Below are 26,696 nucleotides of genomic sequence, written 5' to 3' on the forward strand. Positions count from 1 at the left end.
CACACAGGTCTGTTCTCTGCTCACCTGGCAAGGTGAGACTAGGGGAGAAGCAGGGGTGGAGGTTCAAAAGACATTGAGACTCTGCTGTGTGCCTGCTAGTTTGAAAAGAGTTACTCAGGAGTGGGCAGTTGTATTGGTCTCAAAGGAGAGGTGGAGGCTGAAGAGCTGAGATTCTTCTGTGTATGACAGATGCTTAAAACTGTGGGGAAAGATCAGGTCATCCTTCTAGAGAGAGTGTAAGATGGAGAAGCTAAATGACATCTCAGCCCTCAGTCATCCCAAATCAGGCTGCTGTGGTAGGAGAAAGCCTAGAGAGAATAAAGGAGGGGCTGGTTATTGCTGCTGAGGGAACCAGTCAAATTAGAACCAGTGATCACTGAACCTGGAGAACTTGAGTTTGTTGGTAATTTTGTAAAGAGTAGGTTCAGAAACCTACTCTTGAAATTATTTGGAAGATTCGTTGGGTGTGCGCATTATTGCAGACCAAGGGACCAGAAAAAAATCAATTCTTACTGAGCAGTTATTGCACACCCTGCTCAGTACTCTCCCCGCTGAAGTCTCCCAGCAGCCCTCTAGGGTGAGTACCATATCCCCATCTTACAGATGACAGCACTGAGGCACAGCAGACTTAGGCTGTCTAAGGTTACACTGGCTGATTAGTACAGAGCTAAGATATGAACCCAGGTACTGTGACCCCAGAGCCCATGCTCTTAATTAGGGAGGGGAGGAGTGGAAAGAGAAGGAAAGAAAGACAGGGAGCAGCTGTAGACTAGAGAATTGGGAGTTGTTTATATAGAAGTACAAATCAAAGCTGTGATAGTGGATGAGGTCAGTGGGGGAGTGAAATTAAGTATGTGGAAGAGAGAGACCTGCAAATAGCAGGGATGGTGTGCTGATCACTGGGCGGGGATTAGACCTTAAAGATATCTACAGAGGAGGAGTTCCCGTTGTGGTGCAGCGGAAACGAATCCGACCAGGAACCATGGGGTTGCGGGTTCAATCCCTGGCCTCGCTCAGTGGGTTAAGGATCGGGCGTTGCCGTGAGCTGTGCTGTAGGTCACTGACACGGCTGGGATCTGGCATTGCTGTGGCTCTGGTGTAGGCCGGCGGCTACAGCTCCGATTTAGACCCCTAGCCTGGGAACCTCCCTATGCCGAGGGTGCGGCCCTAAAAAACAAAAAAGAAAAAAAAATTACCGAAAGAGCCAGGTTTCTTAGACTCTAAAAAACTCACATCCCCTTTGCTGAGCACAAGAACTTCATATCCTGCCTTAATGTTATTTATAATGCAAGTCATATTCAATATTGTGACTGAAATAAAAGCATCAGGACAAAGTACCACTTTGTTTTCGAACTCAGTGCTCACTTCCAGATCCTGACATGTGTCTGTACACAGGCTGACAACATGCACACACACACACACATGAGTATCCCTAATGTGGCCTGTGGGAGGAGAAAGTTGAAAAGAATGAGCCATTCACGAGAAGGTCAATCAGAGGTTGAGAGAGGAGAACAGGACAGGACTTTGTCGTGAAGCCCAGGAGATGAGAAGTCTCATCTAAGAAGGGAACGGCAGTATTCCTGGACACCTTGGGACAGGACAGGGTTCCTTTGGGGCTGCTAAGACCTGTTTACCTTTGTAATAGTACTGATACACATGCAATAGTGTCAGGAAGTGGGTATTGTCTTTAGAAGCAGAAAACTTGGTGGGAAGACATGTTTTCAGCCCTATCGTGGATGATGGAACAACAAACCGAAACCCCCTCCAATCCATTTTCTTGCTTTCCTGGGAGAACTGATCATTAGAATTGCAAGTAACCTTGAGGAAGGAAGGGAAAAAAACGCCACTGAAACCGGGCTCATTTTCAGCTGTCAGCGGAAAAATACAATTCCCCACCAGCCCCCACCAAACCTCTCAGGCTTGGCCAGTAGTTGTTTTCCAACTCCGCTCTGTTACCTTTAAAATCCAAACATTTTTCGATCCATTCTTTTCTGCTGTGCCAGCAACTGATCAAGCTAAGTGCAAGAGTTTGCACCATCGAGACACCACGATTACTCACTGTGTCACTGGAGGAGGACACAGCTCCTGCAGCAGCTGGATCAGGCTGTGCTTTTGAAAGGATGTGATAATAGCCATGTTCAGTTGATCTTACCTTGAACTCGTGGACAAAAAGAGGCAGCTGACCCTCCACTTGTAAGGGAGAGTAACAATATAAGAAGTCACTTTTTTCCCCCTTGTGTCAGTTTCCTACCTTGTCCTAATTTCGTAGATGAAATCACGAGTGTAGAACCGACTTTGCAGTTTGGCTCTGAAGTCCAGAATGGCTATACAGGAGCACTGCGCCTTTTTAGATACTTATTCCCTGATGTGTTAAATCGCCCAGAAAGCTAGAGGAAAATGTTCTCCTGCCTGAGCAAGTGCAAGAAAGATGCCATCTGAAGGATATTCAGACGTTTTACAGTTGAAAGCATGTGGAAGGTCTGGGAGTATTAACAATAACTATTGTTATTTTTTACATTTTAACCTCAGAGGCAGGGAATGGAGTTAATTATACTGCTCAGTTCATGGAACACTTTCACTGCCATGTCTTCCAGTGCCTGCTCTTGTTTTATGGATTTATTCCCCATTTCTGTTCCCTCAGTGACCACTCCCCCCATAGGTAATTGTTCTCATATACTTACTGTGTATTTATTTATTTGTATACTTTCTTACAAATTGTATAAACCTGTATTATCAGTCTTTGTAATGGTACTTACTGTTATATATCTTTTTTCACTCAACTGGGTTTTTAAGATTTATTCTTTATGCTATGTGCATATCCAGTCTATTGAGTCTAGCTGCAGAATATTCCACAATTCTTATCTCTTCATTGGGTGCTTACAGTATGCGAGGTTCTGTATTAAGTGCTTTAGGTGCGTAATCTTACCAACATCCCAGGAGCAGGGTACTATAATTTTGGCCGCAATCCCAAACTGAGTGAAACAAATCAGAATCACAATAGGGGATTCAGTGGAGGGGATACCAGTGTGCCACTAGCCAGGTAGTATTTGCTCGGCTGCTTTAGCAGCTGCTTCCTGTTTCATTTCTTGTCTTGGTCTTTAAATACTGCTGATTTCAGGAGTTCCCGCTGTGGTGCAGTGGGTTAAGAATCCTACTGCAGTGGCTCAGGGGTTCGATCCCCGGCCTGGTGCAGTGGGCTAAAGGATCTGGTGTTGCTGCACCTGTGGCGTGTGTCAGTCTCTAGCCTGGGAACTTCCATATGCCGCCATATGGTGTAGCCAATAAAAAGAAAATTACTGTTGATTTCAACTCATGATTTCAGCAAATGATTCTTTGGAATCACTTAATACCCAAAGACAAAGGAGATATACAATAAGCATTGGGATCAATATTCATTCTCTTGGAAGAATAGTGTTATGGAAGCCAAGGGTGGCTTTGGTGCCTCTTGAACATAGTGTGCCTGGCCCAGGCTCAAGCCTAGTGGTTCCAACAAGAAATTAGAGAAATTTTAGCTTTCAAGCAGGATCTGCATTTCAGTAGTGCAGCCAACTGGGTAAAGGGACAGCTGCCTGTGATCTTAGTTACCACCTTTTCTCAGGTGGGATACGGAGATGTTGGGATGTGTCAGTGGGTGTGGCCTAACTACCCTTGTACGACAGGCTGGAAGCTGTGACTTCGATCCTAAGTATGTAAAAATCAGTAGACTCTTTATGAAGAATATGAACTCTCATATGGGGATATCGTTAAAGGGTTGTCGTTTATGTCTCAATTCCCACATAAATCTGGTAGCATAAATATATCCCTTAATAGCTTTTTGTCAACTGTTGCACTATATCCAGTGCAACTTCCAAATCAACTCCATGAAAATACTTCAAAACCCAATATAAGGAGATTTTTAACCATGTATTATACAACGAAAGAGAACTTCAGTGTTGAAATTCTTCAGAGAAGTATTTATGTTCTCTCAGATCTTCTATTTTGTTTCTTAAGCCTTCATTTCTATCTTATTATTCAATTTGAAAGTAATGCATTTAAGTAAAACTTTTAATGATTGGCTATCTGCAAAATTCTCTGCTTACTATCCCTTCATATTTCTGCGAAAAATAATGCTGATGTGTTTCTTTCACATTATTTATTTCTCTAATGACTTAAAGCTTATGTCTAATTTGTATTGACTAGTTTTCACTTCTGGTCATCAAGTTTCTGGTCTTTTATTACCTTACAATTGGTTAATGTAATAAAGAGCATCTAACAGATATTAGAACATTGCTAAGAGAGTAAATCTTAAAAGTTCTTGTCACATGAAGAAAACTTTGTAACTGTATGAGATGATGGATGTTAACTTATTGTTATAATCATTTTGCAAAATATACAAATATCAAATTATTGTGTTGTACACCTTAAATGAATATAATATGTCAATTATATCTCAATAAAACTGGGGAACAAAAGATACTATGAAGACAGAATAAGAGCAAGAGGGAGTAGGCAGTTCACTGGCAGAACACTTGCGATTTCTTACTGTTCACTCCCCAAAATCACAAGTGTCTTAGATGAAAAAGAAAAATAGCTACTCGTTAAAGAGAAGCTTGGTGCTATAAGAGTCTTAAAATGTGCTCCTGACCCCTCTCCACCCCCATCTCCCAGTGATGCACAACAAAGGATCACAGTCTCAGGAGATGTTAAAATTGAATTTCTGTTACCTAAAGTACAAAATACCAAAATGCACTGTGAAGCAACAGTTATTAACTCTGAACTGCTGCGGGAATAACCAACAGATCAGTGAGGCAGATATCAAATCCAGGGATAGACTCAAATGCATAAAGTAATTTAATATAAAATAAAGGTAACATGGTGAACCAGTGGAGGAAAATTGATCATGCAATAATTGATATTGAGATAATTGTCTTGTCATTGGGATAGAAGTAAGCTTATTCCCTACCGCATGCTTTATACTACATAAACTGGAGGTAGGTAACAGATGTCTTTGTATGCTATATACATTGAAAATATTTTTTTAGAATATCTGCTGAAACCAACTGTGCCGCTAATCAAATAAACATGCAGAAAAACGGAACCAGTTTTTTCAAGCATTTTTAAAATTATTTTTGTTTACTTTTCCAAAATATTGAGGTATAGCTGATTTACAATATTATATAAGTTTCAGGTGTATAACATAGTAATTCACAATTTTAAAGATTATTCTCTGCTTATAGTTACTATAAAATATTGGTTAGGGCATTCTTATGTAGCTCAGTGAGTTAAGTATCCAGCATTGTCACTGCAGTGGTCACTGCCATGGCACAGGTTCGATCCCTGGCCCAGGATCTTCTGCATGCCACAGGTGTGGCCAGAAAAAATATTGGCTCTATTCTTTGTACTGTACAATATATCCTTGTAGCTTGTCTATTTTATTCATAGTAGTTTGTATCTCTTAGTCCTTTACCCCTATCTTGCCTCTCCTCCCCACCTTCTCCCTAAAAAGAATTTTAACATTCTGCATTTACTCCATGAAGTATTAATATGGAACTTGGATTATCAAATGATGAACTCAATCTTCCCATTCAAAGTAGGAATTTTCATATTTAAAAAATAAGTGGATCAGTCCTTTTTGGCCCTGTTAAAACTACACCGTCTACTTTGAAGGACCAGGAGATGAGTAGTCCTTTGCCTGGGGTCAGAATGAAAGCTGAGCTAATTCTGACATAGTTAACACCAAGCACATTAGTAGAGTATACCTGCTTGTATGCTTTTGTGATTAAATTTGTTTATTGAACCAACTGATGCAGTTTATCTTGGGAATTTTTAGCATATCGAAATGATCTTGGCTTAGCCTACCAAAATACATTTTGTTTATGTTAACTATTTTCTTCAGCAGACTGATTTTAGTTGCTTAAAAACACACACAAACACACACATCTAGAAAGTATATTAAAATTCAGCCCTAAATGTCAAGGCACAGAACTACCCTAACAACAGAAATGCGTATGAAATTTGTGGTTTTGTGTTTCAAAAGTTATTCATAAGAATTTGATAATGATTTCTTGACTATGATACCAAAGGCACAGGCAATGGAAAGAAATAAGACAAATAGGACTTCATAAAAAAAATTTTTTTTTTTGTCTTTTTTTTTTTTTTTGCTATTTCTTGGGTGACTCCAGCGGCACATGGAGGTTCCCAGGCTAGGGGTTGAATCGGAGCTGTAGCCACCGGCCTACGCCACAGCCACAGCAACGCAGATCCGAGCCGATCTGCACCTACCCACAACTCATGGCAACACCGGATCCTTAACCCACTGAGCTAGACCAGGGATCGAACCTGCAACCTCATGTTTCCTAGTCAGATTTGTTAACCACTGAGCCATGACAGGAACTCCAGATGGACGCTATTTAAAAAAAAAAATAAAAAAAGCGAGTGTGGGCAAGGATGTGGAGAAATTGGATACCTATGCACTGTTGGATGGGAATGTAAAATGGTACAGCTGCTTCGGAAAACAGTTATGGAGATTCCTCAAAAAAAAAAAGAAAAAAGAAAAAGTAGAGCTACCACATGATCCAGCAATTCCCCTTCCAGGTATATGCTCAAAAGAATTGAAAACAGAGTCTTAAAGAGATATCTGCATTCCTATGTTGATAGCAGCATTATTCACAAGAGCTAATATGTGGAAACAATCCAGGTGTCCAGTAACAGATGAAGAGATAAAGGTGGTTTATACATTGGAATATTACTCAGCCTTTAAAGTAAGAAAGTAAGAAAATCTGATATATGCCACCTCATGGATGGACCTTGAGGACATTACGCTAAGTGAAATTAGCCGACCCCCAAACACAAATACCGTATGATTTCACTTATTTTAGGGACTTAGAGTAGTTCAAATCATAAAAGAGACAAAAAGTAGAATAGTGGTCACCGGGGGCTCAGGGAGAGAAAAGGGGAAATGATTGAATTACTGTTTATTGGGTACAGAGTTTCAGTTTTACAAGATGAGAGAAGTTCTGGAGAGGGATGGTGGTAATGATTGCACAACAATATGAACGTACCTGGTCCCACTGAGCTGCGCACAAAAACTGTTGAGATAGTAAATTTTATGTATGTTACACCAATTTTTAAATTGTAAAAAAAAAAAAAAAAAAGTTAGCAAGAAAAATATCATTAAGTTCCCTGGTGGCCCAGTGGGTTAAGGATCTGGCCATGGCTCAGGTCACTATTGTGGCATGGGTTCAATTCCCAGCCTGGGAACTGCATGCCACAGGCACGGTCAAAAAAAAAAAAAAAAAAAAGGAAATATATATATAAAAATCCCCATAGTTCCGCAGTTAACTAACCATCCTCAGTTACCGAAGGGAAAATTAACTTGGTTAAAGACTCAAAATGGCATGATAAAATACATCCAAAAGGACAAAGGAATAAAGAGTGATGAATGAGGACTTTGGGCACTGGCACCACAAGAGCTGGGAAAAGAATTTGCTTTCAAATGTAAGCAAAAGATGAGAGTAACACACAAAAATACCACAGATTGATAGCTGAGCTCTTCCCGTGTAACTGTGTTAAGCACTTGACGTATATGAACTCGTTTCCTCCACGCAGCAGCCCTGGAGGCAGGCGTCACAAGCCCCAGCATCGAGGAACAGACCCAAGAAGCCTGAGCAGCTGGCCCGATTTCATAGCTGACGTGTGATGGAGGCAAGATTTAAACCTGGGAATGGACTCTGGTCCATGTTTGATGCTGGCACAAATCGGACTCTGTTTTTCAGAAGCCAAAACGGATGACCCCTTTAATAAAAAAAAAAAAAAAAAAAAAAAAAAAATCCCAAGGCAGACAAGTAGGGTCTTGATGCATGTGCGTGGCTTGTGTGTGTTTGTGTATACTAACCTCACTGATATTTTCCAGGTGGCCCACACATTTATGCTGGGATATCTTACAGAATAAAAATGGCCAGAGTTAAGGTGTGGTTTCTTGGGCCCTGAGGTTAGGACTGAGTTTGTTTTTCTCCTGTAGACTTTATTTTTTAGAATAGTTTTAGATTTGCAGAAATATTGAGAAAACAGCGTAGAGTTCACATATACCCCACACCCAGGGTCCACAGTTATTAGCATCTCACATGAGTGTGGTGCATTTGTTAATGAGCCAGCACTGGTACATTATTATTAACTCAAGTCCATCCTTCACTCAGATTTCCTTACTTTTTAACCTCATGTCCTTCTTTCTCTTCCAGGAACACACACAGGACACCACATGACTTGATTTCATGGCTCCTTAGGCTCCTCGGAGCTAGGACCGAGTTTTAATCTGCCTTATGCAGAGTGTTGAGGATGGTAGCCTAGTTTCTTTGAAGCATCACTGCTCCCTACTTTGCTGCACAAACAGCCTAATGTTATGATGGCTCGTAACAGTGTTTCAAGGTAATAAACATCTCTGTTTTCTGTGCCAACTGAAAGAATTGCTGCTTAGTCTGCTGCCAGATGACTAATTGGGTGCACAGGAGCATTTTTCCAGGTAAACCATGTTTCATGGGATTTCTTAAGCTGCAGCCTTATATGCAATAATTGTCCAATTACAAGACTTATGTTCACATTGCAGCCATTCTGTTTTCTCTGATTATATCTCCAACTTTGAAAGGTATGGTTTCAATCACTCAAAAAATTTTACATGACTGTAATTTTTTTTTTTTCACCATAAGTTTCTCATCCATCCAACTCTTTAACTTTTTGCCAATTTGCTTATAAACAGACTCAGGATTCTCCCAGACTTTAAAAAGCAAGGAAAAAAAGTTTCTTACAATCCAGTTACTGTCTGACTCCCTTGTTCCATTCATTGCTGGAATTCCTGAAAGTCTGGCCTGTGTCATTATTTCCATTTCATTCCCATCTGTTTGTTCCTTAATCCGGTATAATCAGGCCTCCTTCCCCAGTGCTTGAAGCGCCTCTCTGAGGGTGACTAATAAGCCCCAAGTCTAGTGACCTTTTCTTGGGTTCTCTTCCTTCTCATGCTCTTGAAGCATCTGACATCTGACTGTGTTGTTTATTCTTTAAAGAGTCTCTCCCTTCATTTTCGTGACATGAAGCGATAAGGTTTTCATTCCCTCTCCAACCAGGCCGTTACCTCTTTAGCTTCCCTTCCCCTTCTGTCCTCAGTGTCTTTGTTTCCGGCATCATCCTCACCTCTGACTTCTCCAGGCCGTCCTGTCCTGTCCGCACACGTGTCTTTATGATATTATTATATGTATGTCAGTAACTCTGGCCTTTCTCTAATGCCCCGGTCTCCCATTTGCATCTGTTCCTAGACATTTCTAACGGAATAGCTCTCTTATATATTTGACCTGTTGAATAGCTAGAAGAGCTGATTTCCCACCAAATCAGTCTGTTCCAGCTTTTCCTGTTTCCTGTTGATGCCACCACACTGCTCCCAGAAGCCCAGACTTGAAACCTTGAAATTTTTCCACCACAACTTCCTTCTTGTCTCCCAAAATCAATCAGCAGATGCTGTCTTGACAAAATCTTAGTATTTCCTTTCCCCCCTCATCATTCATTCATTCAGCAAATATTTATTGTGTGCTTTACTATAGACCAAGCATTCTACCAGCACATTTTTGTTTTGTTTTCCTATCTCTAGCCGGTCCCCTGCCTGTTAATTCAAAAGTGCTGTCAATGTGTGTTCAGAATATTCTGTTCTGATTATGTCAACTCCATGCTTAGAAACATTTAATGGCTGCCCTTTGCCTACTGCAAAATACAAAAGGACTCTGTAGAGTCCTAAGGGTTCTGTGGAGTTCCATAAAAGCACCAAAGCATGTGAGTGCAATGGGAGGAAGCATTGCGGCCACAGAATCTCCTGATCCCATTTAATAATAATTTTCTTTAAAAGCTAAAAAAAAGTTTTCACTGCTACTGCTGCTTTAGTCTTCTTCTTTTTTTCTTTCTTTTCTTTTTTTTTTTTTTTTTTTGTCTTTTTGCCATTTCTAGGGCTGCCCCTGAGGCACATGGAGGGTCCCAGGCTAGGGTTGAATTGGAGCTGTAGCCGCCGGCCTACGCCAGAGCCACAGCAACACAGCAACTCGGGATCCGAGCCGTGTCTGTGGCCTACACCACAGCTCACGGCAATGCCGGATCCTTAACCCACTGAGCAAGTCCAGGGATCGAACCCGCAACTTCATGGTTCCTAGTCGGATTCGTTAACCACTGCGCCACAACGGGAACTCCACTACTGCTTTAGTCTTAACCTGACACCTAATGTCCTCCTCAATCAAACTCTAAATGACTTTCCAGCCTAATTTACAACTAGCTAGCGACAGACAACCCACTTTTTACCCAAACAGACTACTAGTTTCTCCTGTGGAACTCAAATCGTCCACCACTCCTCCAAGCCTTCACTCCACCACTGCCTTTCCTGGACCATTCTGCACTCATCTTCCCATGTTGAATTCTATGCCTAAATTTTAAATGCTAGCTCGAATTTCAAGTTTTCCTTTTTCTGAAAGTCTGTGAACTTGATTTCATAAATCTTTTTGGCATGTATTACAATACCTACTTGATTTTGTTATTTGTATTCACACCCTATATGCCCTTACGTGACCTCAAAGAGTTTTAGACTCCTTGAAGGCAAAAGCGATGCTCTAAACAATTTCCTATCTTCTGTAGTAGCTGACATAGTACCTTATCTATAGAAAGCAAGGGGGAGACATTTGTTCCATGGACAAATCTGTTTCCCCATGGTCTTGCCCTGAACAGTCCTGTCAAAAAGAAAAAAAAAAAAAAATGTATAGTCAGGTTTCTATGTGTATTCATGTAAAGGAGATCAAGAGAAAAGAAACGGTGGAACTGTGAAAATGAGGGGCAAATAAAAATAACCATAATTTCTTAATTATTCAGTAATATCCAAGAAGGTAAACTGTGCAAGTCATAGTCTTTCTTCACTCTTTGTATTCAGTTCACTTTTTTTGCAACTTAATTTTGACGAATTCATACAGGAGACATTAACTCATTAAAGTTTTCAGTATCCCTGGAGGTCAGAAGGGCTGCTGTGTTCACTCTGTAGATGGGGAAACTGAGATCATCAGTGACTTAAACAAGGACGCATGGCATAGAAATGAGGCATAAACCTCCAGGTGCCGTTTATAGGATTTGGATTCCCAGCTTGCAACTCTTCACCTTTTGTCTCTCTCCCCAAAGTTATGATCTTTTGGAGGGACATAGGAAAATCGGTTTGTTTCCCACCATCGTGAGTATTATAACAGCCCCTTCAAAGCCCCCTTGACACATTCAGTAGCATCAACATTCAAGAACATTCAGTCTTCTTTGGTACTTGCCGATTGATAGCATAATGTACACACAGAGGTGCCGCTTTAACACAGAAAGCCCACAGCACTGTACTCAGCAGATCCCACCAAAAACCCATGGGGGCAGGTGGCATGAATAGCAAGGTACCACCAGGCTAATGTTACGTGCTCAGGAGATGCACATTTTCCTTTAATCCCTTTTTGCTGGCTTCCTCATTTTGCCTGTGGAGGAGTGGCTGTTGCATCCGTGTTCTATCCATGTAATGTTGAACCGTGAGCATCACTTGGTTTTTGCCAAGCAGAACTTACAGCTGATGACAAGCTGTTGCTGAGAAAATGAAAAATTTTCTGAATTCAGTTCTGCATGGAAACAGTTGACCAATTGCCATTGCTGTAATACGGCTCTTTTGCTCTTGGTTGATTTTGAGTAATAGCTTCACTTCTGCAGAAAGGAGATTTTATTTGAAGTCCATTCAGAGATTTGGTTCAACAAACCAGACTACAGGTCTCAGAAAATCTTTTTTGAACCTTCCAATAATAGACTTTCTCATCTGTTATTCCTGGAACACTTTATCCTTCACAGCCGAGCATATGGATGGCTTTGTTGTTCACTGTGTTCTGTTTGCCTTTATGACCTACCTTTTCAGTACAAATAGAATAAAATCTTTTTCATTTTTGCATTAATTGCTTGAATTCCCACTTTCCCTCATCAGCAGGAAGTCCAGTATCTTCTTGAGAACTTCCTTTTCTCAATCCAGGAACTTACTTGGTCTGTAAGTTGTCGGTCTTATTTCTAAATAATAAGGGGGGAAACAAATTATAGCTGTTGTCATCAGGTCTGTCTCCTTTTTCAAAACCGGTCCTATGTAGACCTGTGGACCCTTGTCCACTGGATGGTGGTACACTAGCCAGGCTAGGTTCCTGTGCAGGTGGCAGTCGTGCCCCAGGTTTAACTTAAAAGTTACAGTAGGCATGATATCAAAATATTTGGTAAGGCACAAGTACTAAATAATCAAGCTTGAATGATTGGTAGAGCGGTAGAGAATAACAACTGGTTATTAGTCCTGGGTAACCGTTCTTTTCAGTTCCCTGCACATGCCAGCCCCTTTTCCCCCAAGAAACCCCCTCCATGCTGAAGTGGCTGAACCTGGAGGAGCTGCCAGCCTGGACCACCTGCTGTATCAGAACCAGCCCACCTCCAGAGCTGTGAAAGAGCTGAATTACCATTCTTGGCAACTTCTTTCTTCAAGGTATTTTATTTCAGGGATATTTTTACTTTGATCAACCGCAGGGATTATTTAGGATCTTGGGAAGCAGAAGTGAAGTTCCTTTACTTCTAGAATGTCCCTGTGTTAGTGTCCAAGGGCTGCCTTAACAAGGTACCACAAATCAGGTAGCTTAAAACAACTGATATTTATTCTCCAACAGTTCTGGAGCCAGAAGTCCAAAGTCAAGGTGTGGGCAGGGCCATCCTCCCTCTCAAACCTGTAGAGCATCCTTCATAGCTTCTGGTGATTTGCTGGTTATCTTGGAATGTCTTGGCTTGTAGCACCTTAATCTCTTGTCTCCGGTATCTCATGGTGTTCTCCCCTCCTGGGTCTGTTTCTGTGTCTCTCCTAAACTCCTTGTAAAAATAACAGTCGTATTGGATTAAGGGCCCACCTTACCCCTGTAGGACCTCATTTTAACTCAGTCTATCTTCAGTGACCCAGTTAGGACTTCAGTGTATCTTTTAGAGTGACACAGCTCAGCCCGTAACAGCTCCTGTACTCTTGCAAATACATGTACCTTCCCTTCCCAAAGTTCTTAGAGCTGGAAGCAGTTTATACCAAGAGGCAAATACCATGTTATGTAAGCCTACTGTAGTCCCTGCTTGCCCTCACTTTCATACGCCACAGAACCACCCAGGAAACTCAATATTAAGACAAAGAAGCTCCTCTCCAAGGAGACTTTCTGCTGCTGCCTGAACAGAGGATTTCTCTTGAGAGAAAACAAAGTAAACTTTATCCCAATATGTATCACATTAAACTTGGTTGATCACAAGGAATTAGCTACATGAATGCAAGGACTTTATGCTCTCCTACCAAGTGGGAGCTTTTCTCTGCTTTCCTGCCCCGAAAAAATCTAGGGAAATTGTCAGAACTCTTGTTTTTAATTAAGAAAATTAGATTCAGAGATCACTCAGATAATAAGTGACAGAACTGTGATTAAGAATATTCACATTTTCATAGCTCTGAATATCAGACCAAGCTGAATTCCACCCAACTTTTCGAAAACCCAGCCAAAGAGCCTTAACTTTGAAGACAATATTTTTTTGCCTTCCATTGATGGATCATTGATCTAGGAAAGTGAGTTTAGCATGAGATCATGAAAGGTTTAAAAGCCAGAGAAGTTTAGATCTTATTTAGCAGGCAGTGAAGACTTTTTTTTTTTTTGTCTTTTGTCTTTTTGTCTTTTGTTGTTGTTGTTGCTATTTTTGGCGCTCGAGCATATGAGGTTCCAGCTAGGGTTGATCGGCTGTAGCCAGCTCCCAGAGCACAGCATGCAACGACCGCATCTCACCCACCAGCTCACGGCAACGCCGATCGTACCACTGAGCAAGGCAACCAACCCAACCTCATGGTTCTAGTGGATCATTAACCACTGCGCCACGGGAACTCCAATTTTTTTTTTTTTTTTTTTTTTTTTTTTTTGCCAAGTGTGCAGTGGCTTAGTCTGGTATCTCAGTCCCAGACCAGAGATTGAGCAGACTCACAGTGGTGCAAGCTCCAAGTCCTAACCACTAGACCACCAGGGAACTCCCAGTGAAGAGTTTTTTTTTTTTTTAAAAAAAATTTTTTTTTTTTTTTTCCATTTTTGGCCACTCTGAAGCATATGGAGTTTCCTAGGCCAGTGATCAGATCTAAGCCACAATTAGGATCTACACCACAGCCATGGCAACACTGGATCCTTTAACCCACTGTGCTGGGCTGGGGATCAAACCTGTGTCCTGGCACTGCAGAGGTGCCACTGATGCCAAATTGCCACAGCAAAAAGACTGAAATTTTTTTTATAAGGAGAATGACATGATCAGGATTGAATCTTGGAAGATTAATCTATAGGGTATATTCAAGTGTGATAGAGGAGAATCAGAGGCCCATTAGAAAACCAGTAGGAAATTTTAGGAAAGAGAAAATACAGGATGACGCAAGGACATTAGCAGAAGTCAAAGATAGTTCTAAGGTGTGAACCTTTAGGAGCGAGTGCTTCTTCTTCTTCTTTATTTATTTATTTTTTTTTGTCTCGGCACATGGAGGTTCCCAGGCTAGGGGCTGAATGGAGCTGTAGCTGCCGGCCTACACCACAACCACAGCAACGCCAGATCCGAGCTGCATCTGTGACTCACACCACAGCTCATGGAAGTGCCGGATCCTTAACCCACTGAGCAAGGCCAGGGATCAAACATGTGTCCTTATGGATATTAGTCAGATTCGTTTCCTCTGAGCCATGACTGGAAACTCTCTAGGAGACAGTGCTTCTAAAAAATAGGAAACACAAAAGTGACTGCTCTGGGACAGAAGGTGAATTCAACACTTGGATATAGAGCCTGACATCCTGATTATGCATTCTAAAGAGACGTCCCATTAAAAGTATACGTCTTTTGTTGCCATAGGCTGTGGTGTAGGTCGAAGACATGGCTCAAGTCTGGTGCTGATGTGGCTCTGGTTGGACCCTTAGCCTGGGAACTTCCATATGCTGTGGGCATGGCCCTAAAAAGAAAAAATAAAGTATACATCTTTTAAAATGAGGGGATAGAGACTCTAACTTTGGTCTTTGTTTTTTAGGCAGATCTGACAGCTCATGTCCAAATGGCACGTACACCCTTGGTGGTATGCTGGATCTCTTCGTTCACCAAGTACCGTGTGCCGTGCCCTGTGTTAGGGGCTGGGGATGTGGAAATGACTGATACAGTCGTAGGTCTCAGCGTTGAATAGATGACCTCGTAGAATGAGGGCCTTGATAGAGATGAAGCTTGGGAGCCACGGAGATGCACAGAAGGTGGTGGGACAAGGCTGTCCAGACAGGTTTCCAGGGAGGCAACCCTGGGCTAGATTGTAAAGGGGGGCTCAGGGCTGTGTTGAGGAGAAGTGGGTAGAGGATGTCCACACTCAAGGTCATAGCAAGAGCAGAGAGAGGGAGGGGGTGGTACCCAGGAAACTGCCCAGGGGCCAGTGAGGGACTTGCAAGGTGGAAAGGCCAAAGATGAAGACTGGGCCGCAGTGAGAACACACAGGGCTCCAGAGTGAGGAAGTGGGAGTCCAGGAGGGAGGAGAGAGGATCAAAAATAGGATTTCAATCTTAGAGAACATAAAGTTTTCATGCTTATAGGAACCATCAAAGACCAGTCTCCTTCAGCCACCTCAATTTACAGACAAATAAATAAAGCCCAGAAAGCTTAGCTGGTTTGCTCAAGGCACATAGATAAACTAGGACTAAAGATTAATGTCCCAGCTTCTGTTTCCTGAGTGAAGAAAACTAAGACCCAGCAAAGGAGAGTGACTCGCTCCAGTCACCCAATCTACTGGGTTCCTAGCCTGGTGCTCTTTCCTCCACCCTCCCAGAAAATCCGTATGTTGAAAGCAAATCCTCGGTGTGCTGGCATCTGGGGGTGGGACCTTTGGGAGTGATGAGGTCAGAGGGCACAGCCCTTGTTAGTGGGATTGGTGCCCTTACGAGCAAGACCCTAGAGCACTCCCTCATCCCTTTCCGCCCCAGGAGGACCCAATGAAAAGACAGTTTATGAACCAGGGAATGGAGCAGACACCAAATCTACAGGCGCCTTGATCTTAGACGTCTCAGCCTCCAGAACTGTGAGAAATAAATTTTCTGTTCTTATAAGCCACCTAGTTTACAGTATTCTGTCATAGGAGCGCAAACAGAATAACGGAATCACAGAGGTGAAGCAGCTCTGAGAAATCATGAGACAGCACCACAGCCGTGTCTGTGATGTGACTGACAGGAGGCCAAGATAAAGGTGCTGAACAGTGAAGAGTCTGACGAACTGTGAGTCCAGGTGTGGGGGACATGATTAGCCATGATGTTGGAAAGTCTTCCAGAATAGGAGCAGAGAAAAAGACCAGGCACGAGGCTCTAGAATCATCCAGGAAGATGAGATAGGGTTCCAGAGGCCAAAGAGAATGGGGAAAGGGTGGAATATGCAGACCATGAAGGCTGCCTAAGTAAGGGCAGTCGTAATTGCAAAACAGAGGTGGAAGGAGAGCTTGAAAGGGGTGGCGGGAAGCTGGGCCCTCTCAGGTTTCCCAAAGAGATACCGGCAAAATGGCCATAGAGAGGACCGAGGAATCACAGACAGGGAGAAGGTAGAGTTTCTCAGGACACAGAGTTTGAGATTAGAGGCTCTAACTAGGAGAGCATGGGGAAAGGTGCCACTGAGCCCAAGAGGAAGGAGAATATGGCTGGAGGTGCCGGGGGCTGAGGTTTGAGGATAGGTTGGTGCTTTCCCAAATGCGGAGTAGGGGAGGGCCAGATTTGGGGAGGCCTTGGATGCCTGTGCTTATGATGAGTGTGACGAGATACTTATGTGTCAGTTACTGGGCTAAGAGCCTGAGACACTTGTCTGTTAACCCTCGCCAGATCCCTCTGAGACACGCAGAGTTGCCCTCATTTCTCAGATGAGGAAATTGAAGCACAGAGAAGTTAAATAACTTACCCAGTGTCCCATAGCTTGTGAGCGGTAAAGCCAGGATTTGAATTCCGTCGGATTCCAGAGTCCAAGCTTGTGACAGGTATGCTTTGCATCCTCCATAAAAGCTGTTAGCACAAGAACTGAGGTGGTGGCAGCTGCCCGCTCCAGGTGACAGTAGGTTTTACTTACCACTTAGGGCTTGAAAGGATAATGTGGGTTTGTATCCAGTCTCTGCTATGGGTGGCTTAGTGATAGGATAACCTTCTTAACCTTACTGAACTGACCTTTGCTTTCTGTAGAGATGCTGTAATGAAAGTAATAATCAAGGAACCAATTTCAGGGGAGCACCTGGAGTGTTTCTGTTAAAACATAGTCACATCCTGTCATTGCTCAAAACCATCCAGTAGCTTCTCAACTCAGCGTGAAAACTGGTCTTTACCATGGCCTGCGAGACCCTAGACTAGCTGGTCTTTGACCTCAGTTGCTGTTTCTAGCTCCCTCCCTTTCTTGCTCCAGCACCTTTGGGCCTCCCTGCTCTTCCCTAAAGACACCAGGACCTCTCTTGGCCTAGGACATTTCCCCCCCAGGTATCTTATTCATTCTCCTGCTCCCCAATTCATTAATCAAACTTCTCAGCCAAGTCTTCTCTCTCTCCCCTGCATAAAATTATTCTCTATTCCCTTATCTGCCACTCCAGTTATCTTTTGCCATGTAACAAATGTAGTGAGTTATCTAAAATTATCTCCCCCCAAATTTAGTGAGTTAAAATGTCAGCAGACATTTTATTCTCATAGTTTCTGAAGATCAGTAATTCTGGAAACTCTCAGCTGAGAGGTTCTGGTTTCTGGTTGTCTTATATGGTTGCAGTCAGATGGTGGCTAGAACTGGAGTGAAGCGAGGTTTAAGTATCTGGGGCCATCTGCATCTCTCTGTTTCTTTCCATATAGTCTGGAGCCCCTCATGCGGTCTCTTCATGTGGGCTAGTTTGAGCAGCCTCAAAGTATGGTGATCTCAGAGCAGCGGGCTGTTTATATGGTAGCTGAGTCTTTGTAAATTAGCTTTCTAGCAAGTAAGGTGGGAGCTGCATTGTCTCACAGGATCTAGCCTTGGAATTCATGTAACATCACTGCCACATATTCTGTTGGTTGAAACTTCAAAAAACTCCATTCAGTTTCATGGGGAGGAAACAAAGAACCCATTTCTATATTGGAGAAATGTCAAAGTCACATTGTAATAAGAGCCTGTGGGGTAAGAGATAATGTTGCCAACACATGTGAGCAGTTCAACTGGCCACACTTCCTTTCCTTTCTCCTTCTCACCTCACACGAGATTTAATTGACTTCTTTATCTTCTGTGCTGCCTGTCTTCCTGCACTAAAATGCCAGTCTGTTTTGCTCACTGCTCTATTCCCAGAGCCAAGAATGGAGCCTGGCACATAGGTTTTAATAAGTGCTTATTAAATGAATGAATGAATGAATGAATGATGTCGTCTGCTAGTCCTAACTATAGGTCTCTAAATTAGACATTAGTATAACCATTTTTCAGATGAGGGAGATGAAGCTCAGGAAGGTTTGGTAACTTCTGCAGGATCACACAGCTACAAAAGGGGAAAACCGGCATTTAAATAATGTCTTGCTTTTTTCCACTATTCCAGACTGGCCATCATAGCTGCAGCTATTTGGATTCCCTCCACCCTCTACCCCAACCCCTGCAGGAGACGCACACTGCTACAACCTGATACCAAAATTCAGTTTATCCCCACTTGGTTGCACTCAAGCTGAGAGCAAAGCAATTGTACTTTCAACCCCTTAGAGCAGATTTTTCTGAAGCATGTTTCAGGGATAACCACCACATTTTGCGTTCAAACCGTACATCTGGTTTGCTGCAAAAAAGACAATTAAATGAAAGGTTAGGCAGCGTTTTAAATGGCCAGTTCAAACTTTTGGCTTATTTTTTGCCTTGCTGTCTTTATAGGCATTTTACCAGTATCTATCACTATTTCCCTTAGGGAGCCCCCAGATCCGTGATATTTCAAATAATAAAGCCTCTCCATTGGCTCTTTAAAAGATTCATGGTAAAACGGACCATTAACATTCACAGTTCCTCATTTACGAGGCCAGATTGCACTTATTTCCATATTCCTCACTGTTTCTTCAGCGAGGATTTCACATAATAGTGTTTGAAGGCTAACGACTTCAAAGCAAATTCTTTACCATTTTTATCTTGAAAAATATTCAACATTTGTATAATTAAAGTTAAGTCTTCCTAGAGAAAATGACAACTCAAATAATCGTAAATGTACCTCCAAGAAAGAAGCTGTCAGAATGACATTCAGCTGCATACTCACATTCTCTGAGGCCTTTGCTTCTCCCCCTGATTTCTTGTAATCTTTGAAGGTTATGTCATGGGTGACTTGAGATCACTTTTTAAATTATTATGACCTCGTTTCAGTATGAGCTCTGAGGGTGAGGGGTTCTGTCTTCCCTTGGTTCCAGATTTTTGCTGTTGTGTGGTTACCAGGCAGTTCAAAGAAAAGCCAACCCCCCGCCCCCAAGTCTTTCTTGATCCTAATTGTCCCACTAGCTACCATCCTATTTCTCTTTTCCTTGGAACTAAAAGTTTTTTCGCAAGTTTGTGTGCACTCTGTCTCCATTTTATCTCCTAAATTTTGTTCATATAATTTTTGTTTTTACAATGTTATGTTTCAAGCATACAGCAAAGTGATTCAGTTATGCATGTTCATATATCCCTTTTCAGATTCTTTTCCCATATGTTGTTACAGAATACTGAGTAGAGTTCCCCGTGTCATCTCCTAAATTATATAGCAAAGATTTGCCAATGACCTCCAACCGCACTGGCAAATTTAAGGGGATTTTCAAGTTCTCTGTTTAATTGACTGTCCCCTGCCTACCTCTCCAGTTTTTGCTTCATGCTTCTCACTCACTCTCCTCAACGCTCAAGCATCCCTTCATCCAGGATGTCTTCAGATTAATTGGACAGTTAGTATCGTAATTCATGCATTCTTGTACGTGGGCTTGCTAAGATACTGATGGAGAAGAGGTAGAACCCAGACGTGGGTCAGCCCAGAGCTAGGGAAATTAACCCGTCTCCAGGTAGGGGGAACCTGGCAGCTTAACACTTGGTATTCAAAAGGGCTCAGAAAACTTGTGCTGGACCTGGGCCAATACTAGTTCTTGGGGTCCAATTTAGTCAGTGTTCAGTAGGGGTGTCCAGGCAATACCTATATTCATTCAGTGAAAATGTACCATGTGTCAGTTCTGTGTTAGGCATTGTACTAGGCACAGGGGATACTAAGATAGGTAAACACAGTAGCTTTCCCTTAGTTGCTCACTAGGGAAGTAAAGAGACAGAAAAATGCATAGACAACTGCAAAAAAAATATGTATACATAGAAAAGTACAGTTCAGCAATGGTGTTCATCTCGCTGCCATGGAGGTAAATATTATTCACTTTTTTTAATCAGTTGCTCATTTGAGGGTTTCCTATCAGAGTTATTAGATGTGATAGTCATTGCTTTTCACAGGTAAACACATGAATAAATAAATGCATTGGTGTTTGTATAAACAGTTATGAAAAGCTGGTAGAATCCCGGGAACTCTTAAAATTTTGCCACATTACTTCCTCTAAGACCGTTTACCTCGCACATTTCTTTACCCACACAAACACAACTGTTTTCTTCACTATTTAGTCTTTTTAAACCTCACATCTTTCAATCATCTCTCTCTCTCTCTATCTCTCTCTCTCATTTTTGGAGGTGGGGGCACACAGGTGTGGCATAGGAAGTTCCCAGGCTAGGGGTCCAATCAGAGGTATAGCTGCTGGCCACAGCCACAGCCACAGCAACACCAGATCCGAGCCGCATCTGTGAGCTACATCAGTTTGCAGCAATGCCAGATCCTTAACCCACAGAGCAAGGCCAGGGATTGAACCCGCAGCCTTGTGGATACTAGTCGGTTTCATTTCCTCTAAGCTACCGTGGGAATTCCTCCATCATCTCTTAATTATTCATTTCCATTCATTAACTCTCCTGTCCAGAATAAGATAAAAATGGTAGGATGTCTGACTAGGGAGAGTAGATTTTTGATAGGCAGAATTCAGAAGTTGAAGGAAATAGTTAAGAGAGATATGATGAACAACAACAAAAAAATAATAATTTTATGGTATAACAACTTCTAGCCATATATTATAAAAAAATATGGCATCAAGAGACGTGTTTGAAAAAGAAATGAAAACTGTAATAAAAAACTTAGAAAATAACAAGAACAGTCAATTTATGGGATGTGGTCAAAGCTGTGCTTATTGTCAAATGCATAATCTTAAATGCTTTTATAATTTAAAGCATAGGTGTCAGGATTAGTTAGACCTGGATTCAAATCCCAGTAATGTCACCAAATGACAAATGACTTTGCCTCTCTCAGCCTTTTTCTCCATGTGTAAGACAGAATAATAATGGCTTGCACTTACAAAGTGTCAAGAATAGTGTCTAATATGAAATAGTACTTACCAAGTAGCTGCTGTTGAAGAGTTATTTAAGCGTTATGGTTTTATACAATTATTAAGTAAAATTTTGAAAACTAAAACATGTAAACATTCTTAATGGCTCAAAAACCTTGCAGTGATGTGTCATACCAGTCTTCATCCAAGAAATTCATCTTTGTTCATTTATTTTGACTTGATATGAGTGCTTCTGGCAGTTCTTAAGCCCTCACCAATTTTATATCATAAGATGTGATAAACAGATTATTTGCTAAAATAATATTCTTGCTTCCTTTTTTGGGAATTTCCTCCATAGAAACAGTTTGTACACAGCAATATTAAGCATCAGATCTGATTGGCAACAATTTCAGATGCTTCAAAAGGCTTTTAAGATGAGAAGGGTCCATTTGGGTTATCTGGATTCTGAAACTGAAACTGCTCTGTTCTGTTTTTCTGGCTTCTGGGAGAGGAGGAGATATGAATTCAATTAGCACCTTGGTGTTTTCTTTATCCTTCATTTCAATACGAGAGATGGTTCACATGCATGGTGGTATCAGGTTACATCAAAAGGGGGGAACAGTTTCTTGGTTTTTCATTTTCTACCAAAAAGGAAAGACACCCATTTTGTTCTGCTCTAATTAGTATGAGAGCCAGTGCATGACTTTTTGAGAACAGGCAGATGCTTTGAAGGCGGTATAACACAGGTCTTCATTAATCTCCATGCAGGATTTCTGGTTTAAACTGTCGAGGCCTAAGGTAATGGCTCAGGAAGAGGACCGAGCACAGAGCTCTAACCAACCCAAGCCAGGTTTTATAAAGAACAAGTCAAGGTGGTGAGAAAATGCATTCTCATTATCTCCCACTTCCTTATACATCAGAAAGACAAAATTGGTTATTTTAATTGCAATTTAGAAATTTTTTAAAAATTATTTTAAAGTCAGTAACAAGCTTAATTATAAAGATATTCCTGGAGTTCCTACTGTGGTGCAGCAGAAACCAATCTGGCTAGTGTCAGTGAGGAGGCAGGTTCGATCCCTGGCCTCGCTCAGTGGGTTAGGGGTCTAGCATTGCCGTGAGCTGTGGTGTAGGTCACAGACGCAGCTCCGATCCCATGTTGCTGTGGCTGTGGTGTAGGCCAGAAGCTCCAGCTCCAGTTCAACCACTACCCTGGGGAATGTCCATATGCCACGGATATGGCCTTAAAAAAAAAAAAAAAAGAAGATTTTCTGCGAAGGGACTGGGATTAACTCTAGTTTACCAACCCCTTTTTTGTAGGGAGCCAGAAATGGAATCATGTAGAATATCCACTCCATTCCACCATCAAAACCTTGCTTCTCTTTATGAGGAAACAGGCCCACAGAGGTACATACGCTGTGGATTAAATGACTAGTTAGTGCTCTGGTCCTTTCACTAAGCCCTGAAATCTTGACCCAGTAATAAATTTGTCCAGTGAAAGGAACTTCCCTAGCCTGCTGGTTTCCTAAGGGCCTTTGCATCCTACACACACATCCAGAGGGGGCTTCACCTCCCTGCTGAGAGGCCACCGCCTAAAATATTTTGAGTGACATTCTGCTGTTCCTGCTGCAGTAGCACCAGTGTGCCTGAGCTTCAGCAAGGCCACCTGGGGTCTGTGTCACGCCTAGTTCACTGAGCACGTCCTTCTAGTTAACGAGCACCTACTTTGTATATAAGGCTCTGTGGAGATTCATAAAGATTCATCAAAGGTGAATAAAATACTGAGATTCCACCATATCCTGTAAGCCACACTTGGAGAAATATCGTAAATGCGCATAAGCTCCAGGGTAGAAGTCACAAACTCACATGCCTGCAGAGGCCCAGCTGACAACATAAATGAGTGCTTTTGGCTGGATGTAAAACAATTATGGGCGGCTAAAGGGGGAGAGGTGGGAGGGGGCGCTTTTCCAGCTGGAGAGCGCAGGCCTGTTTCAAAGGGGCAGCTGCTACTCATTTTCCAGCCAATTGTGTTCCCGTGTAGAAATGCAGGCTGAGCATGGCCAGTACTGAAGATTTCTTGGATAATGCCAGAAATCTCGATGTTAGTGTAAAATCCCTCAAATTTCCAAAGGGATTGTACAGGGCACGTTTATCCAGCTCAGTTTGCCGGGTCTCACATAGTCCTGTACAGGACAGGATGGTCACAGAAAACACACGCAAAGCCCTTGTAACCATTCTTTTCCCTTCCTCCTTCCGGCCTCCCTGTAACCTTTCTTCCTCCTGGGGCCCCCTGCGGGATCAGGCCGGGATCCAGTGAACATTCCAGAGAGGAATCCTGGGTGTCAATTGCGGGTGTGATATAAACAGCGCTGAGATACATTACTCGAGTGGTAGGCACCACACAGTGGAGTTCTTAATTTTATAAAAGACAGTATTTATGATTTGCTTCTTTCAGGGAAGAGCTCTGTCATTTTCGGTAAAACACTTCAAGGCGGAGATGCATTCAGAGCATCGCACAGGGCTGCCCAGAAGCGAATTCCATGTGATGTGAGTGAAAAAAGCATCAAATGCCACGTGACAGTCACTGCTTGAAGGGTTACATTAGTATTAAAACTGGGTTTAAAAAATTCTAAAGGGACCAACGGGCCAGCCACTGAAAGACCTGCATATGACCTCTCATTTTCTTCTCTGTCTCTTAAGGAGATAATGTGGCTATCAGAGCAATAAGTACAGACAGTTGTCCATCACACTTAAAACATTACATATTATGCAGGCATCAGGAGCAGAAGGCTAAGAACAGCCACTGTGGGGAGCACCTTAGGAGTCAGTGAGGGAATGATGGGACGAATGAAAGGGATCAAGGGGGAGAAGTTCCAGTTACCCATAAACAGAGACTAGAAAGGTAGAATCAGCAGGCCATCAGAGGGCGTGGGATTGAAGGGTAGTGTTAAAGTGTTACATGTGTTATTGTTACCGCTGACTTGGGGTACAGCATAGGAGGGTAAATAAAATCAGGAGGGCATGGTGGAGAATAGGTGTTAGGGATCCGGGCGTCTGACACAGATATATATAGACCTAGACTGTGTTATACTGGAAAATGGTTAGCACCTGGCTCTCCTAGGAGGGCAGGGAAGTCCTCACTGGTGGCATTTGCTTATTTGTGTGGTATAAATATTCCCCCTATGACTGGTTTCAGGCTTCAACGTGAAGTTACTAAAGAGGGAGTTGGAAAGAGGTGTCCTCAACTGGTCCCCAGCCAAGGTTAAAGGCAGGAAGGTGCAGTCTACAAAATCCAAGAAAACTTAAGACCAAAAGCTGAAGTCCAGAGCAGTTGTGCTAAGGTGGCCCAAGGAATGACTCTAGAGGTCATGACCCTGAAGAGGTGGAAGCAGAGATTAGAAAGGACCCCTAGGAGTTCCCGTCGTGGCTCAGTGGTTAACGAATCCAACTAGGAACCATGAGGTTGTGGGTTCGATCCCTGGGCTTGCTTGGTGGGTTAAGGATCCGGCGTTGCCGTGAGCTGTGGTGTAGGTGCAGACGCAGCTCGGATCCCACATTGCTGTGGCTCTGGTGTAGGCTGGCGGCTACAGCTCCAATTAGACCCCTAGCCTGGGAACCTCCATATGCCGAGGGAGCAGCCCAAGAAATGGGAAAAAAGACAAAAAGAAAAAAGGAAGAAAGAACCCCTAAATCTATGAGGGTGAGCATAGATGGAGGATGGAGTTTATGATCCAGGTCCAGAAACCACAGAAGGATGTGAGACATTGTGCTTGAGGCCATCAGATATTGGAGTCAGGTCTCAAGTGATTTATGGGCTGTCGTTCATCACCCCACTATTGAGCCTCTTCTTTGGGCCTGAGACTGTGTGGATTATAAAGATGCATAAAGCATTCCTGTCCATTCAGTAGGGAAATGAGGCCCCTACCGGTAATGTGGCATGTCATGTGACTGGTACAGATTAAAGGATGAAGCTCTTAATGATAGACGCCACTTATCAGAGCCCTTAGAATGTGCATAGCATCGTGTTAGGTACTTTACCTCCATTCTGTTGAATCTTTAGACCAACCCATTTTGTAGATGAGAAAATTGAGCCCAAGGTCACACATTTGGCAAGTGGCAGAGCCAACCTGGAACACAGGTCTTTCTAATGCCAAAAAGTCTGTCCCCCAACCACTGTGCATACTGCCCTCCCTGCCCTTAAAGATCCTACTCTGATGGAGATGAAGGCTGGTGTAATAGGAGATTTGGAGTTTCTTTTTAAAAAATTACTCAGCTTGCATATTCCTAAAGAGTCAATTCATGTTAAGAAATAATTTCCCTTGTGCTCGCATGTGACATGTATTTTTAGGATCTGCTGTTAGCAAGTGTATTTTTGTGTGATTGAGTGGGAGAGTGGGGAAAGTTTTGCAGAGCTGTTTAAGCCAGAATGCAGGGGGCACAGCGGAGACTGTGAAATCTCTGCCATCTAAGGTCTCAGAAAAGCCACAGAGAGACGTGTTCTCAATTTATTATTCTATGTACATCCCCAGATGAATGACTAGCTAAAGGTATTGTTAAAGCATTTTAAATGACCCACTTCCAGCAGTGAACAAAATCACTTACTGTGCCAAGCCAACTAGCGTTTCTGAGATTATAAACCACAAAGTGAGGAAAACATTAAAACTGCTAAAGGAAAAACGATGCATGATAGTGGAGAAGGAGCAAAATGGAGCTCTATTGTCTGCCTAGGCAGATGGCTGACCACTAGGTGGGCCCCGGTGTGATGTCCAGGGTAATTGGCTGCTGGGGTTTTTCTGGCAAGGACGATTCCGACTTCAGCTTGGTACCAGGTCCTGGCTCGTTCTTCCCTAGACGCTCCTCTCTGCCTCCTCCCCACGACTAGATCTGAGGGTTGATCCAGGCAGGCAGTTGAAAACAGACAGTTACCTTTCCCTTAAAATGCTTTTCTGGAAATAATGACGTGAAAAGTAATTAAGGACCGGTTTTCCTACCCATCATTCTCTTCTGCACGTACAATTATCCACAGATATAAAATTGCCTGCTTTGATAATTATACCCTCCAAATGAGGGGCAAGTGGCTAATTATGCCCACATGTGGCCGATTGCACTCTCCATTAGCCAATTATGTGCACAATTATTTGTGCACATAAATAATTGTACTCATGGAAAATAGCGGCCCTTCTTTGAAATCCTCCTGCTTGGCGTGGCTGATGGAGTAATTGTTACACTGGAAATGTACTTGGTGGGGAGTGAAAGAGTATCAGATACCAGGAAACGTGTGTT

The 26,696-nt window shown here is 42.6% G+C and overlaps 1 protein-coding gene and 1 long non-coding RNA gene across 3 annotated transcripts in view; both read left to right on the top strand.

Annotated features, from left to right (window-relative positions):
• Positions 1–9,908, top strand: part of TRUB1 (TruB pseudouridine synthase family member 1) — a 66,463-nt gene extending 56,555 nt beyond the window's left edge. The window contains exon 10 of one of the 2 annotated variants that reach the window (XR_001301213.2): positions 8,217–9,908. The gene's annotated coding sequence lies outside the window, so the exon portion shown is untranslated. Of the gene's footprint in view, positions 1–7,587; positions 7,809–8,216 lie in introns of those variants that run through there. The other variant, XR_001301211.2, reaches the window with a different exon arrangement.
• Positions 10,088–24,901, top strand: LOC106506130. Its single transcript, XR_002338711.1, has 3 exons — positions 10,088–12,526; positions 15,101–22,820; positions 23,869–24,901. It is a non-coding gene; the product is annotated as an uncharacterized LOC106506130 (long non-coding RNA).

Source organism: Sus scrofa, chromosome 14, assembly GCF_000003025.6.
Source record: "Sus scrofa isolate TJ Tabasco breed Duroc chromosome 14, Sscrofa11.1, whole genome shotgun sequence".
NCBI lineage: Eukaryota > Metazoa > Chordata > Mammalia > Artiodactyla > Suidae > Sus > Sus scrofa.